General features: G+C 41.1%; 1 protein-coding gene across 13 annotated transcripts in view; it reads right to left on the bottom strand.

The window, feature by feature from the left end:
• The window catches only part of KIZ (kizuna centrosomal protein), a 111,555-nt gene that overhangs the window by 41,489 nt on the left and 50,695 nt on the right, over positions 1 to 19,371 (bottom strand). The window lies entirely within an intron of this gene.

Below are 19,371 nucleotides of genomic sequence, written 5' to 3'. Positions count from 1 at the left end.
TTAAAAATTTTAAGCTATTTATTTATTTAGAGACTGGGTTATGAAACTGACTAACTTTTGTATTTTTAGTAGAGGCAGGCTTTCACCATCTTGCCCAGGCTTGTCTTAAACTCCTAGTCTCAAGCAATCCACCTGCCTTGGCCTCCCAAAGTGCTGAGATTATAGGCATGAGCCATCACGCCTGGCCTGGTCAGTGGGATTTTTAAGGCTCACAGAGTGATTCTGAAGTACAACAATGGTTTTGAATCACTCAGAGATGATCAGTCTCCTACATGTAGCTAAGAGAAACAAATCACATCTTCATCTCAACAGCAGTTTTTGTTGTTGCTGTTGTTATACTCTTACCATGGTATACTTACAATATTTTTAAAATTAAGATACTAGGAAAGAGTTAAAAAGTAAGCCTATGTTGCTGCCCAGGTTGTGGTATTTATACACTAAAAGGAACCAGAGTTCTTTGAAGAAATGCCCTACTCAGGGCTGGGGCAGGAAATGTACAAGATGAACCTGAAACTTCTTGTTGTATCAGAAAGTAAGGAAGCTCTCCAAATTGTGTCAAAAGAACTGAAGACGGGGAGGGGGTACCTTGAGGAAGCTCTCGTTGTCACAGATGGGACAATTTAAACACCAATAATTGCAATGGACTCAAACACAGGGAATACAAAAAATCTACAAGTTTATCTAAAAATACAAAAACAAAACTTAAAAAATAAAAATCTTTGGATTCAGCCTTAAAAGGAAGGAAATCCTGTCACATACTACAACATAGATAAATCTTAAGGACATCGTGCTAAGTGAAATCAGTCAGTCAGAAAAGGACAAATACCGTATGATCTGACTTACATGAAGTGCCTAGAACAGTCAAATTCATAAGGACAGAAGTTGATAAGTGGGTGCTAGGGCCTGGGGGAAGGAAAAATGGGGAGCTGTTTAATGGGGATAGATTTTCCATTTTGTAAGATGAAAACGTTCTGGAGATCTGTTGTACAGCGAAGTAAAGATATTTAACACTACTGAATTGTACAGTTCAAAATGGTTAAGACGGTTAATTTTACATTTTTTAAAACTACAATAAAGACAAAATAAAAATAAATTTTAAAACCCTTTGGAGGCTGGTAGGGCAACAATTCATTATTCTGCGAATTGGTAAAGAAATAGAGTCAAGCATTTCTCCCACTTTTGTGGTAAAAAAAAAAAAAATGCATTTCGGAGTCACCAAGTAGTTTATAAGGGAAAGTTCTTCCAATAAATGCAGAAGAAATAATCAAATTAGAAAAGTCATCATTTTGTAAGTCCAAATTAATGAATTTGTCTAGGAAATTGTCATAATTTTATAAAAATTACATAATAGTAAACTTCTGTACTGAAGTCATCAACCTTCCAACATTAGTATCACTAACCATGGGGTGACCAAGTATCATGTGCTGCCCAGTTTTAAGTACCAGCACCACCCATGACATTTTCTTGCCAAAATAACTGGCCTGGAACTTAATCACATATTTGGATCTAACCACCAGTTTACAGGTAATAAAGAGTAAAGAGGATCTAGTTAAACATACCAACCAAATAAAGAATGTAAATTCTCCCGGATAAATGACCCAATTCCTTCAACAAATCAATAGTATAAAAAAACAGAGGGAGGGAATGTTACACAATTAAAAGAGATTTCGGAGACATAGCCAATTGTAATACGTGGACCTTATTTGAACCCTGATTCAAACAAAACAAATGTAAAAAAACATTTTTTGAGATAAGCAAGGAAAACTGACAAGGACTAGGTATTAGATAAAGTGAAGACTTTTGTTATGTTAAATAATAATATTTTAAATCCTTATATGTTAGCGGTATAAGTATTTGTGAGTGAAATGATATGCTGTCTGTTTTAAACTACTCAAGAAAAAATGGGTTAGAGAAAGAGATAAAACAAGACTAATGAAACATAGCCAGTTGGTGAATCTGAGTAATGGGTATATGAGTCTTCAAATGTTTAAAAATGTCAAGGTAAGAAGTTAAATGTATGCGAGTGTCTGCAACTTACTTAGAAATGTATAAAAATAAGAGACTGATGGAAGGATGGATAAACAAGTATGAGAGTGTAACAAAGTGTCGGCAGCAGAGTCTGCGTGGTATGTATAAAATGTTCACTGTATGATTCCTTTTACTTTTCTTTATGTTTGAAAAATTTCATAATAAAATCTCTGGGAAAAAAAGCAAGTCTAGGTATAGTTCAGAACCTTCCTTAATAAATCTTAATTGTTATAACTGGTGCCTGACCTAACCCTATTTTTTTTCCAGGACTTTCATAAAGTGAGATGAGTCACTAGAATCCTTTAACATATTTAAAAGCTTCCGAAAAATGATTCTAAGGCTTGTGATGAGTTTGATGGAAAGACCTTTCAGCAACTTGCCTTTCTTGGTTAATATCATACTGCAATGATGTCATTGAACTTCCCAATTCCTTTGTCTTGACCTTTGCATCTATATTCGGTTTCTTCACAGAATGCCCTGCATTTCAGGGAAAATGGACTGACCAGTCATCAGCAAATTCTAGCCCGTTCCGCAGATGTATTTCTTATAATAAGTAAGACAACTATGCTTTTGGCTTGAAAGCAAGTTTAATTAGGATGAACTAAATTAGTTAAATAGCTAAGTGAGTCAAATTAGCAAAGAACAGTCCCTCTGTTGTTTGTACATGACTAATGTACATGAATTTCTGCAGAAGCAAAACCAAGGCAAGACTCTGGTGACTAATACACCATTCAATTGCGACTACCCTTTGGGTCCTAGCAAGAAAAACTAGTTAAGGTTTCCTATAATTATTATACTTTTCCCACGAAAGGGCAAAATCGATTAACTGACTTGCACAACGTCAAATGGAAAATGAGCTGTTGAAGGAAGCACAGCACCTAGGGTTTGTGACTTCTGAACAACTAACGCAACCCCTAAAGCACAAAAACTTTCAGGACAGATGAGGCAAGAGGGCAAGAGCCATGGCTTCCTTAAATCAAGTTTTGTCCATCGTACTACAAAAACATGCCATATTAGAAAGTTTGCAAAGTGGTACAAGGATTTAAAGGAGATTTTTCTGTTTTGTCTACTTTACATTGGAAAATTTATAACATTGATGACACATAGAAAAAACAAAGTTTGCTGTCAGGTAATTCTTTAAAAATGTAATAAAGAAATATACTTCAAATTGTCTATAATTAATTTCACGTACTTGAAAGGGCTTCTAATCGCAAACAATAGCTTGGTCCTCTACATGATAATAGCAAACATCGTATATGAGACTTTTTTTTTTTTTGAGACAAAAAAAAAAGTATTGCTGTGTCACCCAGGCTGGAATGCAGTGGCACAATCACAGCTCACTGCAGCCTTGACATCTTGGCCTCAAGCAATCCTCCTGCCTCAGCCTCCTGAGTAGCTGAGACTATAGCTGTGTGCCACCACACCATGCTAATTTTTTTGTATTTTTTGTAGAAACATGGTTTCTCTATGTTGCCCAGGCTTCAAACTGCTGAGCTCAATCCACCTGCCTCAGCCTCCCAAAGTGCTGGAATTAAAGGCATAAGCCACCTGGCCCATATGAAAGTCTTAATCCTTGATATAACATAAACCAATAATGATGACAAGAGTGATCTGTTCTTTTCGTCTCTCAAGATGCTCCATTTTGTGAGCAAAAATTCAGAAATCTTCACATTATCTTCTAGAGCAGGAGTTCCAACTCCTGGGCCACGTACTGGTACTGGTATGTGGTCTGCTAGGAACTGGGCCACAAAGCAGGAGGTGAGTGGCAGGAGGGCAGAGCATTAGCTCTTCCTGAGCTCTGCCTCCTGTCAGATCAGGGGCAACATTAGATTCTTATAGGAGCACGAACCCTACTGTGAACTGTGCATGCAAGGGAGCTAGGTTGCATGTTCCTTATGAGAATCTAATGCCTAATGATCTGTCACTGTCTCCCATCACCCCCAAATGGGACAGTCTAGTTGCAGCAACACAAGCTCAGCGCTCCCACTGATTCTCCATTATGGTGAATTATATAATTATTTTATTATACATCAAAATGCAGTAATAACAGAAATAAAGTGTGCCATAAATGTAATGTGCTTGAATCATCCTGAAACCATCCCTCTGCCCACACCCCCATAACCCCAGTCAGTGGAAAAACTCTCTTCCATGAAACCGATCCCTGGTGTCAAAAAAGGATGGGGACTGCGGCCCTGGAGTATGCTACCGCGGGTGGTGTCTCATTTTACAGATGAAGCTTAAAGAGATGGATGTGAGCTGCTGCTATACTACACACTCCTTAAAGGACTTTGTAACCAGTCAAAGCCTTTCCACCCTGCCTGGATTAGAATTCTATGATACCAGGCCAGGTGTGATGGCTCACACCTGTAATCCTAACACTTTGGGAGGAAGAGGCAGGTGGATCACTTGAGGCCAGGAGTTCAAGACCAGACTGGCCAACGTGGTGAAACTCCGTCTTCTACCAAAAATACAAAAAATTAGCAGGACGTGCTAATACAAAAATCCAAAATACAAAAAATTAGCATGCACACTTGTAATCCCAGCTACTCGGGAGGCTGAGGCACAGGAATTCCTTGAGCTCAGGAGGAAGAGGTTATAGTGAGCCGAAATCATGCCACGGCACTCTAGCCTCAGTGACAGAGCACGATTCTGTCTTTAAAAAAAAGGAAAAAAGAATTCTATGACACCAGAGTTATTAACCATTAAAGCACAAGAATAAATCATTCTCTCCAAAGCAGCGTTTCTGCAGTGGTTGATCAAACTGGCCAGGTGATGATCACAAAGCAGACAGGTCTATTTCACGTCGACTTGGAGGTCCTAGCGGGGACTTCTGGGTGCTAAAGGGCACAAGGCGAAGCCAGAGTAAGGAGAGCAGCAGGGGAGCCTGGTGAATAAAATCCATTAGAAAGAATCTGTATTTAAAGACCCGACTGCTGTTCTCTCAAAGGTCACAAATACTTGGCACATTTTCAAGGCTAGAGAGTGAACCAGTGACAATCAGTGTGCATTAAACTCCAGTCACAACGTATGAGGCAATTCTAACTGTAGCTGGATACAATGCTGACAGCAGAAAACATTCTTGACTTCTTTATCTGGCTCTAAAACATGATTGTGGTAAAGAAACAGTTTTGAAGACTCCAGATATTAATTTAAATATTTGTGGTCGTCATAAAGAAAGATCATTTCTTATGGAAGGCTGATTTACACATAACTGTAGATCAATAGTCATGTAAAACACAACCTTTCATAATGGAAATCAATGCTCTATCATGAATGATGAGAAACTCTAACAATCGTTAGTCTAGTAGGTGCAGACATCATGGCTTATCACCCATAATCACAGTTTGGCAGCCTAGGTTAAGAGAGTCACAAAATGAATCATTTAGTTTAACAACTCAGTTTGCACAGAGAATTATAAATGCACATATCCTTCCCATGCTACACCACAACTGTGGTTTATGCCAAATAGTATATAAACAGATACAAAAGGCAGTGAAAAAGAAACAGATTAAAGAGCCTTCTAACACATAATCACCAAATGACCTAGAGAGCTCAGAAGGACTCCTCCCAAGCCGGCTTCTTCCACCACGTTGTAAAGGAGTATTTTAAGACTGTGGTTTTTATTTTGCATGATAAAAATGGAAAGAGGGTTTTCTTGCATTGCCCTTTACTGCATTAGGTTGAAAAGCTACTGACCGGGAAGGTCATTTCTAGCATTTTCCATAGCTTCAATATTACAAGTACAGATGCAGAAGGTAATGTAAAACGGAGCCACTTAATACAGTGAAGTTTTCCTGTGACAAGGTCCCTTTAAAGACTATTATCCTGGTTTCTATCCACCCTTTGATAGAATCCAATGTGTACTAGATTTAAGGCGAATCCTCTAAATATCCTCCCTATTTATATCATTAACATAAAACAGCCTAAATGGCACATGACAGGTGAGGAAGACAGCGCCATTTGTAGGCTAAGCAGACCCAAAGCCACGCACTCACTTGGCCAGCCAAACAAGGTCCCTTCAGAGGGGCTTTCACAGACATGCATCTCTGACCACTTCTGAGTAGTAATCTGTTCTCTGCTAGTAAACAGTACAGATGTATTTTAATAAGAGGATTGCAACTTGGCGCTCTTTCTGATTTTGGAGCATTTAGGAACAAGAATGGCCATCCCATCATGACAGCAATGTCAAGCCAGTAAGACTTGACTTGCTTTTCATTGCTGTCACCCCCAGGTAGGAGTCCTGGGAGCCAGTAAGGTCAGCTGCTCTGTGAGCTTCAAGGTCTTCTTTCAGAATGTCACTGTGATTACAGAACTTATAAAATAAAACAGGTGCTGCAGGAGATGCTTATATAAGCACAGATTGCCAGCTTCTAGAATCTACAGTGGTTCTTCATGGTTTACTGCAATGTATCTGTAGTATAATCTGAACATTAAAATGCAGCAACTAGACTGTCTCTCAACAAAGATATAAAATGGGGCAGTTTGAAAACTTGTTTGTGTGTATGCAGCAATTTCAAATCCAGCAGAGGAAGTAACTTTTAACCCGTTGTTGACTTTACTAATGTTCAAATCCACAGCTGGGCAATCTCATTCCACATTCCACCTGACTGATAGGTATGCTAGATAATCTTAACAGCAGAAAAGGCTAATTTTATATTGTCAATCATAACAAAGTTAGATCCCTACGACTCGTATGAAATTTACTTAAATTGTCACTTCTAAGAAATTGGAAACTTCTGGCTGAAGTATAGGTTACGTCCTCTATTTCTGAGTGTAGAAAAATGACTATCAGTTTTTTATTCAGATCCTATTGTAAAATTTTCTTTATTCTTAGTAAGAATAGGAAAGTATGAAACGACGGATTTATCCTTTATTATCTATATCCAGTCTACTGGGTAAGTGATAAAAGTCCAACAATTCGGTCACTGTTTTAGGTGAGGTCTTTCATTGCAACACAGTAGCCTTCAAACAGATTGGTTAGTTATGATCTTTAAAAAAAAAAAGTCTATTTGGGGGGATGCATGATTCTAAAAAGCTACAGGAGAAGATATTAAAGACAAAACAGTGTTTCTATTTTAAAGGAGCTATTCCCATTTGTAGTTGGGAATATCCGACACATACCCCAAAAAGAAAATGAAGATTAGTCACAAAGCAACTTGTAAAGCAAAATGTTATTTGCAAAGTACTAATCTGTACATAGTACTACAGTTGGCGAAGTTACTGGACCTAGTTGATGGCCATGTGCCTGATGCGATAAGGATGAAGGAGATGTGGTCCCCTATTGCAGGGTGAGTGGCAACTGCAGACTTAGGCCTACCCCTACTCTGAAGTATATCTTTACACTGGGAAGGAAACAGTCACAGGCACACAGGATCCTAGTGCTATTACTAGTGCTATTACAATAGATCCTAGGGCTATTCGTGACTCTTTCCCACACTGCTGGTGCTCCAGCTCCTTGCCAAGTCCCAAGCTTCTGTCTACACTCTAAGCCTGGGTTCTTAGTTCCTACAGGTCAGACCCTGAGTTGGGTCCTTCACTCCTCCGTTCTGCTGCCCCAAAGCTTCCAGACTTCAGGCCTGTCTGACTTATTGTACCTATGAATACCTCTTACTGCCCAGGCAAAATCTGGATCCTAATTCTTCCTGGAAGCCTTTATCTTGTTATCACTCAATTCCCAGAAAAACACCTGCCCTTCAGAGGTTCCACGAATCGTGAGCTGATTTCAGGGCAGTAAAAGAGAACATGTAATCAATGGTGAGAGGTAAAGAGCAGGCCACCAATCAGGAATTATGAAGCAGTAAAGACACAGAGAGATCACTGGAGTCCCAGGGGCACTAAGGAGGAAGAACCTGAGATAGGCAGGTTTTTAGGGAGAAGGGGAGATGATGTTTGAAATTAAGGAGAGACACAGGCAAAGTGACAGGAAATGGCAGGGTAAGGAGGTGTGGGGACCAGCAAGGGAGACAAGTTTGGCTGGGTGGGGGTTGCTGCTGGGGATAGGATAGTAATGGAGAATTAAATTCAATATGAAACATTGGAAAGAATATAGCAATAAGCTTGTGGATTTCTGAGCCATCGCTGTTTTTCAGAGGGTTAGCCAGCAGCCCTGCAAGGAGGGAGTTGGTGAGGAGAGACCTGAGGCCCAGAGATCATTCAGGGGACTGACTTTGTGCTATAGATGGCAGAAGAACAGTACGTAGGTGAGCAAGGGAGAAAGAAACAGGCCTTCACTGCTCACTAGGATGGCAGAGATAAAATACACCTTCCCATGGAGGGAAGCTGCTCCCACTGCAGCATCGGCCAGCACTGACACAGAAGGCAGACTGACTTTTAGTGGTCTTATCATTGTTTTCAAATTCTTCCACGGAACGCACCTACTTATTACCTGCACGTGCACCCCTCCAACACCCCCTCACTACCACCGCGCCACAGCATGTCGGTGCTCAGTAATGCGTGATTGTCCCGCCAGGACCAATGCTAGACAACTTTTGTTCTTTGCCGATCTGATCGATCTAAGTGTCAGACTTCCTCACACGAGCTCATCCCACAGCCCACTAGAAGCTTTCCTGACTACCTTACTCAGAGGAATCTTTCTTACCCCTGAATTCTTTAGCACGAAAGAGACAACATCTTACCTTCTTACCTTGCGCTATTCCATAGTTGAGTCAGGCCTGCCGAGTCTTCTCAGTAAGAGCAAAAGCCTGGTGAGAATAGCAACTGTATTTCTGCATTTTTATTTTACTTCACATTTCTCACAGCACTCAGCACAACGCTGAGCATCTAACTTAATACTACATGTCGAATGACAAGCCGAAACTTCAACCCAGATAAAAGAAATTCACGACACTTATCTTTATAGTGTGTGTGTATGTATAGGTATATATATATTTCTTTTTTTTTAAATAAAAATGAGATGGGGTCTCGCTATGTTGCCCAGGCTGGTCTTAAACTCCTGAGCTCAGGCGATCCTTTCACCTCAGCCTTCCAAAGTGCTGGGATTACAGACATGAGCCACCGCACCTGGCCGACAGTACTTTTTGTAATGTTGTTGTTATGCCAGCCCAGGGCTTTCCCCCTTAGTACTAGGTGCCCAATCAGCTGGCCACAAGCACTACGCACAGAGCTTATGATCTACTCTAACTCAGAACTTTCTCTGGCTAAAAGGTGACCTGGCTTATGCTGAGAATTTCTAACAGTGCTCTTCCCAGATACCAGACTTTAGTTTATAAAATATTCAACAGTTCTTTTGCTGAAAAGAAGTCAACTAAAGAATTCAAACACTGTGATGGGGTTAAACAGTGAAGACTATGTGTTATCAAAACCCTGTAACTATTTTAGAACTCAAGACCTCAACTCCTTTTTCTATGTGCATTCCTGCCAAAATCATTCCAGCTAGAAGGGCACTGGCCTGAGGAACTCGCGTCCAGTCTCTGGCACCAACACACTAGCCCTCCCATCACCTTGCTCTCTGAGGTCTGGCAGGTGGAGAAACTGCTGAATGACAAGTAACCTCGGGATGCACAAGTGGCACTTTAAAGATATAGATCTTATCCAACAACAGTTAAAGCATATAATACATTTTTAAAAATTTGGACAAATTAAAAATAATTGTTTTCTAGCTTCATTTTCAGTCACACAGAATTTAGAAGACAACTCCACTCCAGGCTATTGTGAACACTGAAATTAAGGCACAGAGTTTTTAAAAGTAGTAAGAGAGAAAACGTGCTATGCTCAGAACTGCAAACTGAGAATTACTTCTTGGCAAAAATGACCCTGTACGAGGGCTACAGAAAATAAACTTTTCCTGAACCCTCCCAGATAACTTCTACGCATTCCTGCCATTGTTATCTTTTTGGTGTTAATTGTGTTTCAGTTGTGGCACGATAGGCTTGATTTGCGGATTTTATTTTCTCCAAGGAATGGCAATCTCAAATGGTGTGGTAATCCCTGATCATAAAGAGTAACAAGTTTGCCAACAGTGGGGCTTGGAAGCGGATAGCCCAAAACACAGCACTTTGAAATGCTGGGCCGGAGCGGCGATGCAGGGTCTCACCAATCTTCCTCACCTTCCTGTCTCTCAATTCTCTATCTCTCCTAAAACGCAGGGTGCAATTGTTCTCCGACATTCCCTTATCTGCCTAAAGTCTGGACCTGCTGCAAGAAGAAAACAATCACCTCTGGTCCCTTCTCTGAATTTTCATTCACTTAACTTACACTGCAGGAAGAAAAGACTAAGTCTGTCAACACACCTAGACAGGTTTTGTCACAAACCACTGTCTACTCTGCAGGGCCAAGAGACTTTGTCCCAAGCCACTGTATGTTCTTCAAGTCCTTTCATTTCCTCCCAAAAATCACTTACTATCCCCCAAATTGCCAGCTTTCAACACCTCCCCTCCTCTATGAAGAAGGGTAAAGAAGTATCCATGTCCTAATGGGTTATTGGGTAATCATTCTCCTGTAATTCCCCTGTGCTGTGCACATCAGAATAAATGTCACAAGTCTTTTCTCGTATTAATCTGCCTTGCATCAGTTGATTTTTCAGGGAAGCTTATGTGTTCCCTAAGTGATGAACATGTAATTCGGGAATACCCTGTATTCAGAAAGGTGGGAAGAGGCAAGGCAGCCAACCTTTGTTATTCAGTACTGACTGTTTTCCAGTGATGCATAAAAACTGGCTAGGAAACTCAACTTCCATCTTCTCATGGGATCGGCCCTACCTTCCGTCCTGGTCCTGTTCCTTGAAGCCCTGGTTTCCCTTCTTTCAATCCCAGCATATTCCTCCCCGCCAGCAGGAGCTGGAGTTGGACAGTTCCCAACAAAGAGGGTTTGTGAGTGGAATAAACTAAATCATTCTCCATAAGGGAGCTCTGGGCTGCTTTAATGCCTTCTCTCACTAAACTCCTTTTACTGGTAGCAGTCTGGGGCTGCTTTCTTTTTTTCTTTTAAACAACCCCCATATCCTCCCCCCCAAAAAAACAAAACAAATTTGTTGTTTAACCTCATATACTAAAATTCTTTTCGGGTACAAATCAATGAAGGTAAGTCCCCTCTTGGATGCTTCCTCGCCCTTTGTTCTCTTTTAGCATGTGTACAAAGACACATTAAAGCAAAATGAACAGGCTTCCTTATTTCATATTTTAATTTTTAAACAGTGATGATTTATTTAGCCTCTGTGAGGATCAACAAACATCCAGTCATTGCCTCAAAATTTTCCAAAGTTAAAATACAAAAAATAATTTAGCTGTGGTTGCTTTCTTGGAATGCCGAAGCCTTTGCTGTGGCTCACCTCTCCAGCAATGCCTGGCCACCATGCTTTCCCCAGAGGCTCCAAACCACCTTTCCCGGGGAGTACCCCAAAAATCCTTCCACCCGATGCATTCAATTGCTTTAATGTTCCTTAAAAGGGCACTATTCATTTATAAACAGTTGTATCTACTTTCCTTCTGCCTGGCATGTCTATTACACGGAAAACTTGCAGGCTGCAAAGTCTGTTTAAATTATGTTTACCATCCTGACCACTCTCAGCAACCAAAACAATTCTCTTTACTCCACACGCAATATCACTAAATTCGGTGGCTAACACCACGCCTGAGATGGACACTTAATAACTATTTGTTTAATAAATGAACAAATGCTTTACGAGGGAAAAATAGTGGAACTGGTGATAAGGTGGTCACTAAAATGCCCCAAGCTTTGTTTTCATCCCACCTGAGCGTTCCAAACTCCATCAGTTTTCATCCATTTAATGCAGTTTAACACTGTCTCTTCCTGCCAAGCTCCCGACCTGCTAGTTTCCCTCCCTGTCCCCCCAGCCCCCGCCACTCCGTCTTACAATTAAAACTCACTCAGGCCTAGGCTGGGCATCTGAAATTGATGTGCAGCTCCAGCTTTACACTAGGAAAAGACAAATTCATCTATTGTTTATTGACAGGGCAATTCTAAACATAAACAGGCTCTGATCTTTAAGAATATATGGTCTGGATAGAAAAAGGATACTTTTAAAACTATCACGTTCTGGTTTTGGTTTTTGCATATAATTCCCAAGGAAATTTGTTGCTTACAATCAACAACATTTAGAATCCTCCTAACCCAGGGACACGGGAGGGGAGCATCACACCCTGAGGTCTGTGGAGGGGAACTAGGGTAGGGACACAGCAGGGTGGGGAGTTGGGTAGGGATAACATGGGGAGAAATGCCAGATATAGGTGATGGGGAGAAAGGCAGCAAACCACATTGTCATGTATGTACCTATGCAACAATCCTGCATGTTCTTCACATGTACCCCAAAACCTAAAATGCAATAAAATATATATATATATAAAGAATCCTCCTAGACCCATGAAAATTTTTACTTGAAACAGATGTAGAATAATGCATCCAGGTACCAAACACTCAAAGACCACAACTGCTACAAAATATTATTAATGAACCAAAGCAGACTACTGTCTGCCAGTTGGAACCTGAGAGGCTAATTCAGTATTTGTGACATACAGGTCATCCCGAAGCAATTTAGCACCCTCATCAATAAGAGAAATCTCTAGTGACTCTCCCATCTACAGGTACAGAAATCCAGCTGGGAACCGGAGAGGTCTCTGGACGCTCTACCTCCATAAGGATGCAAGTTAAGATTTAAACAGTGTAACAACTGGCTGGTGCTAATCCTTTTACAGAGGTGTGAATGGCTACTGAGAACTGAATTCCAGGCTGTTAGCTTTTGTTCAGTAGCATTACAGGCAAATTTTACCCAAGAGCAATACCCAGCCGTCAACTCTGAGGACTACTGATAAAAAAAGTTTAATGAAGCCAGTGTAATTTGCTTGTTTTGATATCACATTTCTTGGTCATAAATCTAAGCATGTAACTAGAAACCACATCAAGAATTAGTGTCCTGGGAAAATAAACTGGAAGCGACTATCTCAAGGCTGACACCCGATGGCTGGAACAGCTGTATGTGAAGCCACATTGAAGTTTGTATACAGGGTTTTGTTTGCCACACAAAACAGTTGTAGAAAGGACAAACACATACATAGTTAAACAGTATTTTTCTTTTAAAGGGCTGTCTTACAAAACCTGTATTTTGGTGGCTACCTCAGTCTCCATTGTGCCGACCCCTGGGTGGTCCCTTCCAGGGGGCCACTTGAAGGGAACACAATGCCAAAAAGGAGGGAAGGAGGGGACAGCGACACAAAGGCCAGCAGAGCAAGGCGACCACGGCAGGCTGTGGACCAGGGGTCAGCAAACAACGCTCCTTCTCTTTACCCAGGAAACAAGGGCTCCTTCTCTTTACCTGGAAACAGTGTGAAGCTGACAGCTTGAATGATGGGCTACATTTGGTAGGGTACCGTCTGTCTGCACTAATGTCCTCTTCCCTGTAGCACAGGCTGCACAAGCAAAACCCTTGCCTTGTCCCCACTTTGGCCTCTGAACAGACCTCATCATTCTGCTCCATTTTAATTTTCAGAACGAACCCCCTCACATGTGGCTTTTTAAAAAAGTTTCTTAATTGGAGAGCTGGAAGGCCTGGGAGAATTTATAATACATATTTCCCTCCACCTTAAAGAGAGAACCCATCACACATTTTTCCCTACATCCTCAAATTGCCTGAACCCATCACCCATTTTTAATAGCCAAGACTCATCTGTAATGGTGGCAGACAGACATCCTTTATGAAATGAATAACATTCCCTCTTTGGTAACTCTATGGATCCCAAACTTAACCCCTTCACAGAAAGAACAGGGCTTCTGTTTTTTTCAGGTTGGAAAAAATCCTGAGCCCACTGGTACCACCTGAGGCTTGGGCAAAGCCAGCCTGAAGACTGTCTTCCGTCGGACTGCACTGACACGTGCAATGACAGAGTCCCAGTGTATACAAAGAGAAAACACACTTTAAAAAGAGGTGAAAAGGACCAAAAATAAATCCTGTAATTTACTGTTTCTGTATCAGTTTTATTTTCATTGTAAGCATGCCAACTCTTTGATTATAAAATACAAAATGTTTTGCATGACCTGAAGAATATTTAGCACATATGTAAAAAGAAACGGTCATTAAAACAACCCCATTATGGGAAGATTTCCAGGGCCATCCATGAAAGCCGCGAAGCTAGCCCCACCGCCAAAGGCGCCCTTGCCTCTGCAGGGCAAGCACCACAGAGCTGTGCTACGTGCTTTTTAAGCTTTGGAATTCAAATGTATTTTTAACTGCTCTACCGAGATATGATTCACTGACTATAAAATTCACTAATTCACTGACACTTCGTTTTTATTAGTATACTCAGAGTTGTGCAGCCATCACACAACTGAATTTTCGAACATTTCTGAAAGATGGTTTTAATTTTTTTTCCGATTATAAAAGCAGTATCTATTCATCTCAGACAACTTGCCTGTGGCATTCCCATTTTAACCCACCAGACACAGGTCAAACACCTTGCTGGGGTAGAGTTCTGTCTCCAGACTCGGTCCCTTTGGCTGTTTCCGACATCTACTAACCTTTTTTTGGACCAAATTTAGCAATGCTGTGGTTGCCTACTCAATGTCCACCTCCCTTCTTCCTTTTTGTGGAGCCCCATTTTGTTCAGTAATCAACTTCTCTCTTGTATAACTCATGGGGCAACACCCCTTGCCTGATTCAGGGGTAGACTGTGATTAGTCAGTCTACTGCCTAATCAGGTGTGACCAAATCCAGTCAGAGCCTGATGTTGTATAGCTCTTAAGCATATACTGAAAGAGAAGACACAGGGAGGGAAAAGGAGGAGAAAAGAAGCCTAAAATATTTATTATTATTGTTATTATATTATTATTATTTTAGAGACCATCTTGCTCTGTTGCCCAGGCTGGAGTGCAGTGGCACAGTCTCAGCTCACTGCAACTCCACCTCCCAGGGTCAACTAATTCTCATGCCTCAGCCTCCCGAGTAGCTGGAATTAGAGGTGCGCACAAACACACCCAGCTAATTATTGATATTTTTAGTAGAGATGGGGTTTTGCCGTGTTGCCCAGGTTGGTCTCGAACTCCTGAGGTCAGGCAATCCACCCACCTTGGCTACCCAAAGTGCTAGGATTACAGGTGTGAGCCACCACGCCCGGCCTTACTATTTGGTCTTTTACAGAAAAGGTTTCCTTAGTCTAGGCCAAATATAGTCACTCTTGCCAGTAATTAACTTAGGAATAGGTCTCCGAACAAATTTTGGTCAACGAGATGCAAGGGGAAGTCTACTGAACACTTTCCTTGCTTCTAACAGAGACCCAAGAAGAGAGAGTCTCTTCCTGTCTTTTGAAGCTAATAGGCTGTAGTGTCTAGATGGGGTCCTTGGTACTTACCCACCTTCTCACTCCTCACTGTGTCCTCAGATGGTAGGGGAGAGAGAGAGTGCTCTTGTGTCTCTTCTTATAAGAGCATTTAATTCTATCATGACAGCCTTACCATCCTGACCTCATCTAACCCAAATTACCTCCCAAAGGTCCCTTCTCCAAATATCAGCACACTGAGGGTTACAGCTTTAACATAAGGAATTTTAGAGGGAAACAAACATTCAGTCCATAATAGCACTGCTGCTGTCACTTTGCTCCTGGCCATAGCAAGAGGTCAACACTGAGGATGTGAGAGCAGGGAAAGGGAAAGGATCTGGGTCTTTGACAACAAAAGTGAAGGAACTCCATGGCCTGCTGTACTTCCGGACTTCTGGAAATGAGACATAACAAATGTATCTCTTGTTTAAGCACATGTGTTTGAGACAGTGTTCCTGTTACTGGCAGCCAACAGCATCCTGATATATCAAGAAAACTAACAGCTGCATGTTCAACAATGCCAGAAAACTAAGTTTTAAAAAAGAACTCTGAAGCCAGGTGCAGTGGCTCACAACTGTAATCCCAGCACTTTGGTAGGCTGAGGTGGGTGGATCACTTGAGGTCAGAAGTTCAAGACCAGCTTGGGCCACATGGTAAAGGCATGTCTCTACTAAAAATACAAACATTACCCAGGTGTGGTGGCGCATGCCTGTGATACCAGCTACAAGGGAAGCTGAGGCATGAGAATCACTTGAACCTGGGAGGCAGAGGCTGCAGTGAGCCAAGATCATGCCGCTGCATTCTGGCATGGGTAACAGAGTGAGACCCTGTCTCAAAAGGAAAAAAAAAAAAAGAACTCTGATAGATAACTTTTCAGTAATTCAAATTTATGTTTCACTGAAAAGAATTTAAGGAGGTATTTTAAAATGGCAAATGTGCGTCCTGCCCCTAACATGTCTCCTCTTTGCCCTTTTAAAAAATCTGAGTTAACAACAGAACCCTTGCCTTTGGTGTGGCTAAGGCAGCAAGAGGCAAGACAAGGTGGCTGCTCTTGTGTGGGAACTGGAAAGATGAGGAAAAGACATTCTGCAGACCCTGACTGCATCCCCTGGGTGTCCAGTGCTGCTATCTGCTGGCATGTGAGCCACTCCTTCAGTTGGAATAACAACAGTTCCCAGATATAGGCATGCTGGCTTATCTCCAGGCCTCTGCTCAGATGCCATGATATACAGAAAACTCTAAAGAGCACATACACACACACATGCTGCACACTGTTAGAACTAACAAATGAATTCAGTAAAGTTGTAGGATACAAAATCAACATACAAAAATCAGTTGTGTTTCTATACACTAAAAACAAACTGTCTGAATATGAAATTCAAAAAATAACCCCATTTACAATAGCACCAATAAGGATAAAATATAAAATACTTAGGAGTAAACTTAAGGAGGAAAAAGACTTTCATGCTAAAAACTACAAAACACTGATGATAAAAATTAAAGAAGACACAAGCAAATAGAAAAAAATCCATGTTCTGGCTGGGCGCGGTGGCTCAAGCCTGTAATCCCAGCACTTTGGGAGGCCGAGGCGGGTGGATCACGAGGTCAGCAGATCGGGACCATCCTGGTCAACATGGTGAAACCCCGTCTCTACTAAAAATACAAAAAATTAGCTGGGCATGGTGGTGCGTGCCTGTAATCCCAGCTACTCGGGAGGCTGAGGCAAGAGAATTGCCTGAACCCAGGAGGCGGAGGTTGCGGTGAGCCGAGATTGTGCCATTGCACTACAGCCTGGGTAACAAGAGTGAAACTCCGTCTCAAAAAGAAAAAAATCCATGTTCACGGATTCGAAGATTTAATATTGTTAAAATGTCCATAGTACAAAGCAACCTTCAGATTCTATGAAATCTCCATCAAAATCTCAATTGAATTTTTTTTCCAGAAATAGAAAACCAAGACTAAAATTCACATGGAATCACAAAAGACCGTGAATAATCAGGACAATCTTGAGAAAGAAGAAAAAGTTAGAGGCATCACACTCCTGATTTCAAAATATATTACAAAGCTACAGTAATCAAAACAGTATGTATTAGCATAAAGAGAGACATATAGATCAATGAAACATTCAGAATAGAGAGCCCATAAATCAATCCATGCAAATGCAGTCAACGGATCATTGACAGGGGTGTCAAGCATATATGATGAGGAAAGGATAGTCTTTTAATATATGGTGTTGGGAGAAACTGGAAATCCATATGCAAAAGAATAAAATTGGACTCTTATACCACACACAAAAATCAACTCAAAATGAATTAAGGATTTAAATGTGAGACCTGACACTCTAAAACTCCTAGAAAAAGACATAGGGAAAAAGCTTCATAACACTGGCAAAGATTTCATCAATATGACACCAAAAGCACAGGCAAAAAAGCCAAAACATTTCTCCAATATCTCCCTAAAACATCCAGATGGCCAACAGGTATATGAAAAGATGCTCATCACTAATCATCAGGGAAATGCAAATCAAAACCACAGAAAAATATCAGTTCATATCTGTTAGGGTGGCTATTATCAAAAAGCACAAAAGATAACAAGTGTTAGCAAATATGCAGAGAAAACTGGACACTGTTGGTGGGAATGTAAAACCATGCAGATGCTATAGAAAACAGTATGGAGATTCCTCAATAAATTAAAAGTAGAACTACCATTTGTTCCAACAATCTCAGTTTTGGGTATATATCCAAAAGAACTGAAATCAGGATCTCAAAGAGGTATCCTTAAAAAGGAACACTTCAATGTTCGTCACACCACTATTCAAATAGTGAAGATTTAGAAACAACCAAAATGTTCATCAATGGATGAATGGACAAAGAACATATACATACGATGAAATACTATTCTGCCTTAAAAAGGAAGGAAACTTTGAGACATGTCCTAATATGGATGAGTTCTGAAGACATCATAAGTGAAATGAGATACATATCATTTCTCTACCAAGTCCAATCTACTGATAAGCCCATCAAAGGCATTCTTCATTTCTGTTACAGAGTTTTTTAATTCTAGCATTACTTTATTCTTCATTATAATTTCCATCTTTCTGTTTACATTATCCATCCTTTCCTACACATTGTCCTTTTTCCTTTAGAGCCCTAGCTCCCTAGCATATTAATCAGTTATTTTAAATTCCTAGTCTGACAAATCCAACATCTGCCATATCTGAGTCTAGCTCTGATGTTTGCTCTGTCTATTCAAACTGTATTTTTTTTGTTTTTTTTTTGCCTTTTAGTGTGCCTTCTAATTTTTTGTTGAAAGCCAGGCATGACATACTAGGTAAATAGCCCTTTAGGGTGACTATGTAAACAGGCCTTCAGAGTGAGGTTTTATGTTCATCTGGCTGGAAATTAGACGGTGTTTATTGTTTGTTGTAGCTACAAATGTAGGTATCGGAGGCTAACATTGCCTTGGGTGTCCTTGTTTTTGTCTTCTTCCCTTGTCTTCAGGTTTCCCTGAAGACTTATTTATTTATGTTTTTGAGAAAAGTCCCACTCTGTCACCCAGGAGAGGGTGCAGTGGTGCGATCTCGGCTCACTGCAAACTCTGCCTCCTGGGTTCAAGTGATTCTTGTGCCTCAGCCTCTCAATTAGCTGGAATTACAGGCACCCGCCACCATGGCCAGCTAATTTTCGTATTTTTAGTAGAGACGGGGTTTTGCCCTGTGGGCCAGGTTGGTCTCAAAATCCTGACCTCAGGTGATCCACTCATTTTGGTCTCCCAAAGTGCTGAGATTATAGGCATGAGCCACCGTGCCCGGCCCACTTTCTTTTTCAGACATGGTCTTACTCTGTTGCACAGGCTGGAGTACAGTGGCACAATCTTGGCTCACTGCAACCTCTGCCTTCTGGGTTCAAGTGATCCTCCTACTTCAGCCTCCTGAGTAGCTGGGACTACAGAAACACCATCATGACCAGCTAATTTTTGTATTTTTTGGTAGAGACTGGGTTTCACCACATTGGCCAGACTGGTCTCAAACTCCTGACCGAAAGTGATACACCTGCCTTGG

This window comes from Callithrix jacchus, chromosome 5 (genome assembly GCF_049354715.1).
Source record: "Callithrix jacchus isolate 240 chromosome 5, calJac240_pri, whole genome shotgun sequence".
In the NCBI taxonomy this organism is placed as follows: domain Eukaryota; kingdom Metazoa; phylum Chordata; class Mammalia; order Primates; family Cebidae; genus Callithrix; species Callithrix jacchus.
The sequence above is the reverse complement of the archived record's forward strand: the minus strand, read 5'-3'. Positions and strand labels throughout refer to the sequence as shown.